The sequence below is a fragment of the Schistocerca cancellata genome, chromosome 5 (assembly GCF_023864275.1).
Source record: "Schistocerca cancellata isolate TAMUIC-IGC-003103 chromosome 5, iqSchCanc2.1, whole genome shotgun sequence".
NCBI lineage: Eukaryota > Metazoa > Arthropoda > Insecta > Orthoptera > Acrididae > Schistocerca > Schistocerca cancellata.
In genome coordinates, this window is record NC_064630.1 from 706,954,501 (window position 1) to 706,968,004 (window position 13,504).

The following is a 13,504-nucleotide window of genomic DNA, read 5'->3' on the forward strand; positions in this document are numbered from 1 at the left end:
TTCGCGCGCCGGAGGTCATCGCCATCAGTGTCTCGTGTGTGTCATCGTGTTTAGTGTTTAGTGTTCACCGTCGCACTCCATCGTTCACCTGTGCCATCGCCATCTTCAGTGTTTGTGCGTCGTATCAACAGTTTGCAGTGTGGATTATCGTCGAATGTGAACGGCTCCGTGTTTGTCATTATGTGTCTACTGTTTTATTGCCCACCGTTCTGTAACTTATGTGTATTCTTACTGTTTTTTCTCATTGTGTATTGTATGGCTGAAGAGCAGCGTAGAGTGCTGCTGACAGCCTGCCTGTTGCACAGATTTTAACCTAACAATAAAGTAAAAAAAAAAAAAAAGCGGAGTTGTCATTTGTACTCAGGTGATCCGTGTGGAAAGATTTTCGACACTATTACAGCCACACGATGTGAATTAATAGACTTTGAAAGTGGAACTGTAGTTGGAGCTAGAGGCATGGGACATTACATTTCCGAAGTCGTTAGGGAATTAAGAATTCTGAGATCCACAACTTCAATACTGCGCTAAGAATACAAAATATTCAGGAATTACTTCTCACCACGGCCAACGCAGTATCCGACGGCCTTCACCTAACGACCGACAGCAGCGGCGTTTTCGTAGAGTTGTTCTCGCTAACAGACAACCAACAGAGAGTTAACTGCAGAAATCAATGCGGAACATAAGCCGAACGTATCACTTAGTATAGTGCGGCGAAATGTGGCGTTAATTGTCTATGGCAGCAGACGAACAAGTCGAGAGCATTTGCCAGCAGCACATCGCCTGCAGCTCCTCTCCTGGGCTCGTGATCGCATCGGTTGAACCCTAGACGATTGAAAAACCGTGGCCTGTTCAGATGAGTCCCAATTTCAGTTGGTAAGAGCTGATGGTGGCATTCTAGTGTGGCGCAGACCCCACGACCTATGTTGTCAACAAGGCACTTTGCAAGCTAGTCGTGGCTCCATAGTGATGTGAGCTGTGTTTACGTGGAATAGACTGGCTCCTCTGATACAACTAAACCGATCACTGATTGGAAATTGTTCTGTTCGGCTATTTGGAAACCATTTGCTGCCATTAATGGACTTCATGTTACAAACAAACAATGGGATTTTGTTGCATGACAGTGCACCATGTCATTTCAACGCAGTTGTCCGCGATTGATTTGAAGAACATCTGGACAATTCGAGCGAAGATTTTGGCCGCCCAGATCACCCGACATGAATCCCATCGAACATTTATGTGATGTAATCCGAAGGTCACTTCGGGCACAACATCTTACACCGACACGGCAACATTTTCGCAGTTGTGGGCAGCTATAGGGGCAGTGTAGCTCAGTATCCCTGCAAGGGCTTCCAACGACTTTTTGAGTCCATGATTCAGCGAGCTGCTGCACTATGTCGGGGAAAAAGAGGTCCAGATACGCTATTAGAAGTTATCACATAACTTCCTTCTCCTCAGTGCACACTGCACGTCTTATTTAAAGGGTGTGTGCCGGACGCGCCAACTTAAATTGGTAATTTTGATTTTATATCACTGTTACTTCTGACTATTGGCTATGACCTGTTTTGAGAATAATTTATGGATATGTTGAGCTGTTCCTTCCATCCGTCGCGTAAGCTGCACCGACGATAAAGTTCATTACCTGCACCTCCCAGGTCTCCAACTTCACACCTTGTGTCTTTCATCTATAGTGTTACGTAAAAGACCACGTTTTTATCCCACGTATGCCAGACACTCTTGAGAGTCTACGACATCGTATTATCGTACGATAATAAGAGACCAACTGCATCGTGTGAGTCAGGAAACGAGCCACCATTTTGATATTTGTCGTGTACCACATGGTGCTCACATTGAAGGCATAAAAATTAATTTTTTTCTCTTTCCAGAAGCGTTGGAATTGAGTTTCTATCTTTTGTAGTTTGGGAGCAATAAATGTTTGATATCTGTTCCATCTTTCTCAATATTCCTGACTTCTGTCTATTGGACTCGAACCTGCTCTGTAATTTACCGGAATTACTGGTGCTGGCTTTGGTACATAGCGTTTATTTTATTACTTAATGTTGAAGGCAGCTGTATGTTGTTCCCCATTTGATTTACGATGGATCTTAATAGTGGCTGATTGCTTGTTCTATACTTTTGTTCATGTTGTATTTCTTATTAAGAAACAGTTATAAATTGCAATGTTTTCTTTTTGTTTTAGTCCTTGCAGTGTTTTATCTAAACTTTGTTGAAACAGAGTCACCATATTGGGATGAAAGTCCGCGTTTTGATATCTCAAGCTGAAGTGTTCAATTTCCAGTTTTAAGATTGTATTATCCATTTTCTTGCATTCATTTGAGTTTTTCAGACTGATAGTGTTAAACAACACACATATTAACTTTTTCGCGTACCCTTTTAAGAATAAATTTTTTTTTCATGTTTCAAATTTTATCTTTCTGTTCAAATGGTTCAAATGGCTCTGAGCACTATGGGACTCAACATCTTAGGTCATAAGTCCCCTAGAACTTAGAACTACTTAAACCTAACTAACCTAAGGACATCACACACACCCATGCCCGAGGCAGGATTCGAACCTGCGACCGTAGCAGTCACGCGGTTCCGGACTGCAGCGCCAGAACCGCTAGACCACCGCTGCCGGCTATCTTTCTGTGATCTGGCATCTTACCATTCCCATCTCCTCACTTGGTACATTACTTCATGAATCTTAAAGTGCGTAACGGCCAATCTTGTAATTCGACACGTGCTCTTTCCCACATGAGCTTTCTATCTTGCCATATCCTTTGTTCCTACTCTCTTATGCTCTTTCTCAGTGAGTTTTCCACTGCTTTTTATAATTTTAATTTATGTAATAGTTCATAAGGCTTGAACTTTCGCTAGCATATGGTCACGCATTGTCTGCTGTTAGTATTTGGCAATAAGTACGCTTGTATTGTGAATGGAACCCCCGTAGTTATATTTTCATCTCAATACAGATTCAATCGATACTGCTGTAACTTATTATACATATCCTCTATAGATCCTTACTTGTCTTTCCCACTCTCACAATCTAGTCTTTTTGGAACAGATTGAGCTATGTATATTGCACACGGAAGTACAAAAATGATTTCTTTCAGGGTATGAGGTGTGTTTCTCGCAGTATGAGTCTAAGAGTTGCGGAACAAATGCACAGTGCGATTTCTGTGTCCAAATTATGTTAGATCATTTCAGCGCTACAGTCACAAAGAGTAATTGTTGATACACGTTAGCTATGGGTATCGTCCACCCATCCCAGTGATATCTATTTTCTATGGATTGATCGTTATCAGTAACAGAATAAGCATGCTTGTTTTAATGATGGCAGGCTGTTTGTATGTATACAGCTACTACAAAGTACTATATTTTATCGCCCTGAACATATTATTCCTATTATTAATTTAAAATTCTAAGATTATTATTATGAAAAAGTGCTTACCTGAACGAAAGGTTAACGCTCATTAATTATGAGAAACACTAACATTTCAGCCCTGAGATGAAATTTAAGTGCAACAATAAAAGCAAAAGTTTTAATAACGATGTCGACAATGGAAATCTTCGATGAGAAGTTCTATTTCCAACTAACTACTATTAGTTAATCACCACACATGTATTGACCTTGTGTAGCGTCTTGTGACGTTACCAGTAGAAACAATGATGAAATTTCAAATAGTTTGTGACACGCAACATCATAGTTTGATATATTGGTAGTACTAGTACTGCAAATGTATTCCTACTGACTACAGCTGTGGAAACATGACAAACCAGTTTACGTAAATAAATAATGTTTTAAAAGTAAGTTAGTAAGTGCCCTCAAAGAATATAGATGACCTTCATGTAGCATGGAAAGTTATTTTGGAGGTAATTGCATCACTGTTACCTATCCAGAGGTTGGAAAATGGACACACATTCATAAAACTCGAAATTACGTGACGCCTCTTGCGCTTGCCATTTGATTTAACAAAACGTGTTTACGTATAAAAGTGTCTCCAATCGTGTGCGATTGTATACTGGCGCCATATCAGTCATTCTGTTTATCTGTCCAGCCCAGCTTGTCAGTGTTCTTTGTAACAGTTCGTACGTTATTTTAAAATTGAAATGGTTCATAACTTTCATGTAGGCAACGACATGTGACTTTACTTAACTCTCTGCTGTGTTTTTGGCTTTCCGCTCTTGTTTAATGCAGTGATAACTTCTGGTATAATACAAGTTTTCCAACTTGATCTGTTCCGATTTACTTGTCATCTTGTGTACGAATATCGAGAATATAGAGAATCGTTTCTCTACTGGACACCATCCTAACCTAATGGAATTATCGATATTTTCACATTCTTTGCTAGCCCTGACAATTTTAAGGCAAATGCACAAAAGTTTCAACTGAAAAGAGCGTATGCGTTTTCATTTCTCATCACAGTCCTGTCCGAGTTAGGACTCCGTCATCTGTGGTAGGAACACTGATAGGACTTAATAACCCTTCATTCCATTTACGATTTTATAACTAATCAGACATTTTCTTGAGGCATTTTGTGAATTTATTATCTTGTACTTTCTGTTTTAGCGTTCTAGAAAAACTAGAATCCTATATAGATGGCTACAGTTCCAAAAAAGTTATACAAGGTATTAAAGAAGTCCTCAGGTATGTAAATAAGTAGGTTCACGAATGCATGTTATTTTCGTGCATGACCTATTTAGTTTTATTAAGCAGAATCTTTATGTTACCCAGTAGCGTTGGTACTTTTACTCACTAGTGTTTTAAGGTTTGTTTCCCTGAATTTGTTACAGTCCTATTATATAAATCAGTATGTTGACATAGACTCTTGTTTATTCATGGTATTGAAATGAGACTCACGTCAAGGTTGGTGTCATTTGTAAATAAAGATGGGCGAATTTGTAATTGTATAGGTAAACACGTATTCCGTTCTGTCCTTTCAAGCAAATACAAGCAAATACTTTTACACAGTTGTCTTACTTAATTACTTTACACTTATAAATCAAGCTATGTATAATGACAATAATAATGGAAAGCTCCAATGGACGATGTTAAAGCAGTAGATGCTGGACAGTAGTTTCTGGCAGAAACTGATGGCACATTAAAGGACAATTTAAACAGCAGTTTACTGTGACGTATAATGTCATTTGCAAAGTTGTCCTGATAACGGCAGTAACTGAATTTTAAGTCATCTGGATTTGAGGGACTACCATAGCTGATCAAAACGCGGAAAGAATTTGATTAGGAATTACATTCTGGTCGGTAGAAACATAGATAGCGCACTATTTTGTTTCCGCCCTTGCCGCCGGCCACTACGCGTCCACAGTATTTTCATCGCGTATTTCATTAGTCATCGGAAATACAGAAAGGTGAAATTGTAACTGAATCGAGACGTTCTCTATCCGGATCGCATGTCAGCGCGATACCGTACTTTATTGACGCGCTGTGAAAATCATGACAAACTGGGGGCGCCGCTGCATAACGCTGTTCATTGTGTTAGGAATCTGTGAACAAATGCATAACACGGGCGCACGCGCATTTAGCCAGCACCACTTCCGTCCGCCAGCCGTGATGCCCCCATTTCCACTCGAATTTCGCAAGTGATATATCGCACCTGTAATGCTGGCCGTGGAAACTGTTCAACACATCAGTCACGCTACAGTCTGGCTTGTCACAACCGAACAACTTTTGCCACGGCCTCGGCTCTGCCGGAATGGTTTTGCTTTTATTTCTCCCTGAGCTCCCACGCAGACCGAATCGTGTATTTATGCGCTTACAGGGAAACAAAGATAAGAATATTCTATAGCGTTCAGTAGAAAGACGGAATGTATTTGTCTGCAATCTGTTTGTCACGATCTAGAAATAATACGGTGAATTTCTTCTGCAAGCCATCTGGTATATAACCGAAGTAATATTTCATTGTCGGCTCAATTTCCCTGAACTTCGAGTCGGAAACGAGTTCACAATGGCACACCGCAAATTTTTCGTAATAGTTTGAAGTAATTGACGGATTTGTTGCACACAAGCGACTGATGAGAATAACAAGTGACGTACATCCACTGTCACCTTATGGGTACCTCACTAATATGTCAGAAAATCTAACCACCTCTAATATGTTAAAATGTATGAACATATTGTTAAACTATTTGACTTGTTGATGAGGTGACTATAAAATGACTATGGTTGAAGATCATTTATTATTCAGTCGTGAAAGTGACAGATCTAACCAACTACATAAATGTGATTATAATTTCTAACTCTTTGATAAAGTGTCTATGATTACGGGAGAAAAACCTTCATCACCCCTATCAATCTGTTTTGAGCAACAAATACTTTCTTTTTAAGTATGGACTGACAAATGAAATTAGGGTTTAAGTTATACAGTGCAATAGAAGAGATGTTTTTCACTGTAGCGAAGACGAACAAGTACTCTTAGCTCTTAAAGCATGCATCATTGGATATTTTTTTCTTATCTTGGTCCATACTGTCTCCTTCCAACAGAAGAGATGTGTTATACAGTAACAGAGATGGACAAGTGTTCATAGCTTTCCAGTTATGCATTTTACAGCCTATGTTTGAAGGAATTTTTTTGTGAATGGAATGTGTCCCCAAAGTCTGTAAATGGAAGTTGGTTATACCCAGTATACTAAAATTACGAAAATTGTAATAAGCAAAATTGTCCCCCACAGTGGGTGCCAGAAAAGTGATAAACTGAAAAAAAAACCTCATTCATCTTGACGCAAGATACTGTATGCAAATACACAAAAGCCCTTTCCAGTCCGCAAACAATTGCATGAATGGTAACAGACAATGCTGTATATATAAGCAAATAAATAGCAAACGTACTGCTGCAAACACTGCTTTCATACATGAAAAATGGTAAATAGAACATACGAAATTTACAAAGGATGAAAGGTGTGCACATGGAAAATCGTTTACCTCAGCTTCATTTGGACAGGGTCCTAATTAACAAGACTATGCAGATAGTGCTGTGCGTGTAGAGAAGTGATCTAATCTATCAATAGTGATGTCCTAGGATTTTTCTTGTGAGCAAAGCTGACCGCAACTCACTGAGATAAGCGGCAGCTGTCTGTTAGCCCTCAGGGCGAATAGTCATGTTAAGTCAAGTACCATATACTGGATGGACCCTTGTGCTCTGTTGGGAAGATAAGCGCCAGTCATGACTTCGACATACCGGTACGTCTTTGTGCTGCAAATGGTTGCTGGCAGCTCCGTCCAATTGGTATCTGCTAAATTAATATCGTGCTGGCATAGCGTCAAAGTCGAGACCTACAATCATCAACGGAAGTCAGCCGCCAAATAGTGTGGTGGAAAGATCGACAGAAATTCGTCTGACGTTTGCTAGGCAAGGAATCTATTCCAAGTCAGCAAGGAAAGAACAAAACACCAAAGCTAAAAAGCGGGAAAGTCTATAAAGCATTTTAATTCTAGCGAATCCTCTGCTGATAGCAGGGCAGGTGCAAGGTAGGAACTGGTAGTAGTGTATCATTCTCTTACGGTGACCGGTGGAGCAGTGGTAGTACTTTAACGGTGGACTGAAATCTGTGCTTATGACGGCCCACTGAGGCTGTTACATGTCTGCCTGGTACATCTCAACAAGTCCTTTGTGAAATTCCGTTTGTAGCTCATATCTATGATGGTTGAACGCTGTTGAACCATGCTAGCACTTCTATTTCAATTTTTCTATATAAATAGAGCGTAGAGACGGCCATGTTAGTTTGTTTAAGACAAAGATACATATGCCTGTCTGCAATCACATCTCTTATCTTATCACTGGTCCAGCTCTGTCTTCTTCTTCTGCTGCTGCTTCTTTCTGCTATGTCGTATTTGCGTTTTCCTAATTCTGTGGCAGTGTCTTTATCGTGAGATTTTTTTTTTCAGTGGAGATCACAAATTATATATGGCGACTTTTCATTTAGAACGTGAAAGAGGAAGTGTAAAATGGGGATTTTTCAAGAAAAACTTAACAAGTGGAATTTGTGGGTAACATCCGACAGCAAAGATTGCATTAAAGGGGCAAGCCACAACCAGAGACACACGTACACTCAAACTCTTTATTACATAAGAAAAACCGGACGTATATGAATTTATAACACTGAGGAGGAGTACACTGCACTACTCATCTTGGATTCAGAAGGCATGCAATTCCTCTGCAACTTTTGTAGAAATCTCACAGGCAATGAAACTGTCGCAGCAAGGTATCAAGAAAATAAGAGAAGCCTTCGTTGACCTTCGAGTAATCTGGATATGGAGGGTGCCGATCCACACAGTCTTTCGTAACAAATGTCTGTTTATTTGTTGGCGAGGGTGACGAAACGTTTTATCGTTAGTCAGTCTACTGTCTCCATCTTTGCACACTAATTACAATCAAAAGCGAAACAGGGCATCTGGGCCTCAGGTGGACATACTCTCAGCCTAGATGCTGACGTCACCAACTGTATGTTTGTTCAGAATACTGGAAGAATCGCAAAAATAGCAAGCGTAAAGGCTACATCCAGAACAGTCTAGAAGCCAACGAAAGAATACGTTCCTTCCACAATATACGAGGGTTATCGGAAGTTAGGAACGATCAGGCACGAAATGGAAACCACAGTGAAAGTCAAAATTGTTTTCTTTGCACATTTAGCTACACCTGCCAGGTACTTTTCTACATAGTAGCCGCTCCGCCTTACACACTTGTCGGAGCGTTATACCAAATTTCCAACACCACCGTCAATGAAAGCAGCCGCCTGTGCTTTCCGATAATTTGCTACGCTGGTCTATAGCGCGTAGCCTGCGCCCAAGTGTTGTCTTCGTATCCAGCGATTCATGTGAACAGAGATGATGCTCAGGACGAGCCAATTAGGGCTGTGTTGTGGGTGATCAAAAAGGCTGCAGGAGCGTCTTCACTGCTCCTGCAGAGCGCGGCTCAGAATTGCGTGGCAGTTCTGTTAGGTGGGTTGCATTCATTAAGGCGAAGCCTCTCCGCTGGCCCTCCTACTTGGCGCGAGACATTGTTGTTCTAGGCATCTTTACTCGCTCACAGTGCGCTCACAACTGAAAAGAACGTCTTTATACGATCGACAGGCGTACTAGAGACACTGCCCGAAACGTCTGTGAAAAGCCTTGTCGGATTTTCACAGTGGTTTCCATTTCGCGACCGATCGTTCCTCACTTTCGGAATAGCCCTCGTAGAATCAGGCGCCAGAGATTGGTAGCTGGCATGTATTCGCCGAGGATATAAGAAAATAATTTTTATACTTTAACGTGTGTCATGATTTGGCAACGGTTGAGTTATTGTTTAATGTTACATATAATCGGTGATTAGTACGTTTCTTGTATTCATATATAGAAGCAGTCGTGAACACGTTTATGTGAAGCATGGCATTCCATTAATTGTACTTTAGCGCTATATTTTCAGCAATAGTAACTTGTATAATTAGTGTATGATGCGTTCGTCCTACCCTGTCTAAGGACTGGGATATTTCAATAATTTATTTCACTAAGCACGATATGAAAATACTATGAATACTAAGAAATGTTGAATAATAGAGTAACGCGACGAGAAAGCGAAAGCTTCAGTGACAGTATCAATTTCTGTTCGAGCACCTGCAGATATTAGTCATTTTCCATTTTAAGTTACTAAATAGCAACAAAAGACATATGGGATAAATTTTTTATTATTTCAAGGTATGTATTATTGACAGAGATGCGCACAGGTCAAGAATGAAACTTGGACCATACATAGAGAGAACTATTAGGTAACTGAAATAAATGCGCAGTGAGAAGAACAGAAATGACGTCTTTATTCAAAGGCAATTATTACACTGAAGCCACTGCGATTCACTGTGTTTCCAATGACCATACATGAAGGAGAAGTGTGGTTCTTACTACGGTGAGAGATCTCCAAAGACTATAGTGCGTGCAGTGCAAAGTGTTCTCATGTTGGCCACGAGGTTGGTAAGTAGTTCTTGTATTAGAACGGTCCAGTCCTCCACCTATGCGGTTGACAATTGCCTGATGGTCGTTGGTGTATGTGGACGTGCCGCGGATCGTCTCACCATCACATCCCAAACGTGCTTGATGGGAATGAGGTCGGGGCGACAGCCACTCCATTCGCCGAATATCCACTCGTTCCAAGAACTCCTCCATCTGCGCTATCGATTCGGTTGCGCTTTGTCATCTATAAGACAGATGTCTGGAACCAACGCACACCTGAAAAGACGCCTGTGGGCGAGAATTACAGTAAAAACTTTTTTGTTTATTTATAGACGCAATCACATGTTTATGACACACTCATAACCGGTTACAATGACAATCTTCAGATTCTAAAGGCGGCGTTTGACAATGCATGGACCTATGTTTAGTGTATGCCACCTTTATAATCTGAAGATGGTCATTTTTTGGCCGAAACCGGTTATGACTGTGTCATAATCATGTGATTGAGTCTATAAATAAACAAAACAAAATTTACAAAATAATCAGTCACGCACTTCATAGGCAAAATGTCGCTTTTTCCACAATTTTTCGCAATAATGTCGATCGGTGAGTGTACCGAGTTCATATATTTGCAAGTCAGTGTGCCAATGGAACATGATGCTTTTCCACACCATAACACCTGTGCCACCATAACGATCGCGTTCGACATTGTGGCTCGGCGCATTACGTGTTCCAACGTAAAGATACTGTCTGAGAGGAATAGGGCATAGACTTAATCTTCTTGTTTCTTTGAAAATTTAAGTTGCTTGTACATTTGTTGTTTTAATGCAGCTGTAATTCAGTTACATCACCTATTTTCAGTTCAGTAAATTTGATTATTGTTGGTCTACCTTCAGCAGTGTGTGAGCTCCAAAAGTATCTTTACACCACACGAAACTTGCAATGAGGACAATCTAGCCGTTTAGAACAGTTAAAACATTGAGGTTTGTTCACGTTCCTGTAGGGCAGAGGTTTCCAAACTGGGTGTCTGGACACCCTGCGGATGTCGAGTAGCAGTATCAGTAATGTTGCTAAATTCAAATGTAAAACCAATGAAAAATAGTGATAAAATCATATTGAACATCCCTTTATTCGTTCTGTATAACAAAAGATCACGTATTAAACGAGTGATCCATATTCACCTTCTATGTTTCCTTCTCTCCCATTTCCTATTCTCGAATTCCAGTCTCCCTTCACTACCTGAATAATTTATTTTATCTCATCATACATTTCATCAATTTCTTCAACAACTTCAGCGCTAGTTGGCATATAAACTTGTACTACTATGGTAGGCGTGGGCTTCGTGTCTATCGTAGCCATAATAATGCGTTCACTATGCTGTTTGTAGGAGCGTACCCGCACTCCTATTTTTTTTATTCGTTATTAAACCTACTCCTGCATTACCCCTATTTGATTTTGTATTTATCACCCTGTATTCACCTGACCAAAAGTCTTTTTCTTCCTGCCACCGAACTTCACTAATTCCCACTATATCTAACTGTAACCTATCCATTTCCCTTTTTAAATTTTCTAACCTACCTTCCCGATTAAGGGATCTGACATTCCACGCTCCGATCCGTAGAACGCCAGCTTTCTTTCTCCTGATAATGACGTCCTCTTGAGTAGTCCCCGCCCGGAGGTCCGAATGGGAACTATTTTACCTCCGGAATATTTTACCCAAGAGGACGCCATCATCATTTAACCATACAGTAAAGCTGCCTGCCCTCGGGAAAAATTACGGCCGTAGTTTCCCCTTGCTTTCAGCCATTCGCAGTACCATCACAGCAAGGCCGTTTTGGTTAGTGTTACAAGGCTAGATCAGTCAATCATCCAGACTGTTGCCCCTGCAACTACTGAAAACGATGCTGCCCCTCTTCAGGAACCACACGTTGGTCTGGCCTCTCAACATATAACCCTCCGTTGTTTTTGCACCTACGGTACGGCTATCTGTATCGCTGAGGCACGCAAGCCTCCCCACCAACGGCAAGGTCCATGGGTCATGGTTCATGGTTACCTGCACAAAATGCTCAGCTCACTGAAATATTTTCATGGTCCAAACAGTTTATATTATTAATGTATAGTATTTTTCAGTATTAGGTGTGTTTCCTTTGTTCCTCACGTAACAAATCACAGTGCCATTATATGATTTTAAGTACATGGTACTTTTGATCATTTCTGTTCAAAGATCCTCCATAAATCGTAACATTTCTCTTTTTCTAAAACTAGATGCATACGAGTATGTTTAGCTAAATTTCTGCCCAGGTCAAACTGACCTGACGCGACTGCTAAAGTTACTTCCTGACACGAGAGCAGTTAAGGGTTAAGAGCAGGCCTCTCATTTCTACACTGTGTGCTCAAATTTGTTACGAGCTACGAACACAGAATTGTAGTCTTTCTTATACAGGAGCCCCGCTGGCTGTCCACACAGATAAACTTAGTCCGGCGTATGAAATTAAATCTGCAATGCTACAGTTATTTGAGCAAGAAAACAACACCGAGTTTGTGGATGCTTCAAACAGAAACCTCTGGAGCACAAATTTAGCTTCCCTATCTGATTTATTTGAAATACTCAGCAATACAAATGTTAGTCTACAAGGTGAGGGTGCAAATCTTGTTACTGTCAATGACAAAATTACAACCTTAAGAAATAAATAGAGGTATGACTGAAAAAAGAAAGGTTATTTTGAAAGGTTTCCGTTGGTATCCAACTATGCAGTTACTAACAAAATACAACCATTGAGTCATGAACATTTTGTGCAGCTGAAATAGATCTTTCCCAACACTAAATATAAACCAGTATCATTGAATACTTCTACTTGTTGAAATGAGTGAACTGACAGACGTAAAGGACAACCGTAGCGTAAAACGTAAGTACCAAAATTCATTTTAATGCAACTTCTGGATTCCTACCCATCAAGATTATCCCCTCTTAAGAAAAAGAGCACTCATCGTTTTTCTGCAGTTTTCTTCAGAATATTCGTGTTAAAGTGTATTTTCTACTGTAAATTACATAAAAAATGTTAAACGTGGAAATCTGAGAAAGTCAGATGAGGAAATGCGCGTGAATTGGTCTTACATCCGAGTAAATCTGACAGATTTGTAATCCTCGGCAAGCCCAGGCCAGTCACAGAATTCAAAATCGTACTGAAAACTTTGAAAAGGTATTTAATGTATAATTGTACTGTACTTAGAAATGAAACATAAAAATTAACATTTCTTTAAATTTCAGCATTTTGTTGCAACAGTACTTCTTTTATAGATATAAATGGAAGGATGTCTCGTAAAATTGTACATATTAGATACTTGTCAGACTGAGGAAAAGTTTGGAAAGCTCTGGTAGTTTCAATACGAATGTAAACTGTATGAACAATAATGTCGTCTTCCTATCTCCCAGAGACGCTCTGCAGTGTGATAAAAGAAGATTGTAGAGAATGCACATGACACTGTTATTACGCTCACGTATTGACAGATGGCGACATTTGTAGAGCAGTCGAGCGGGAAGTTATCAGTTTGCACAACAAATTGACC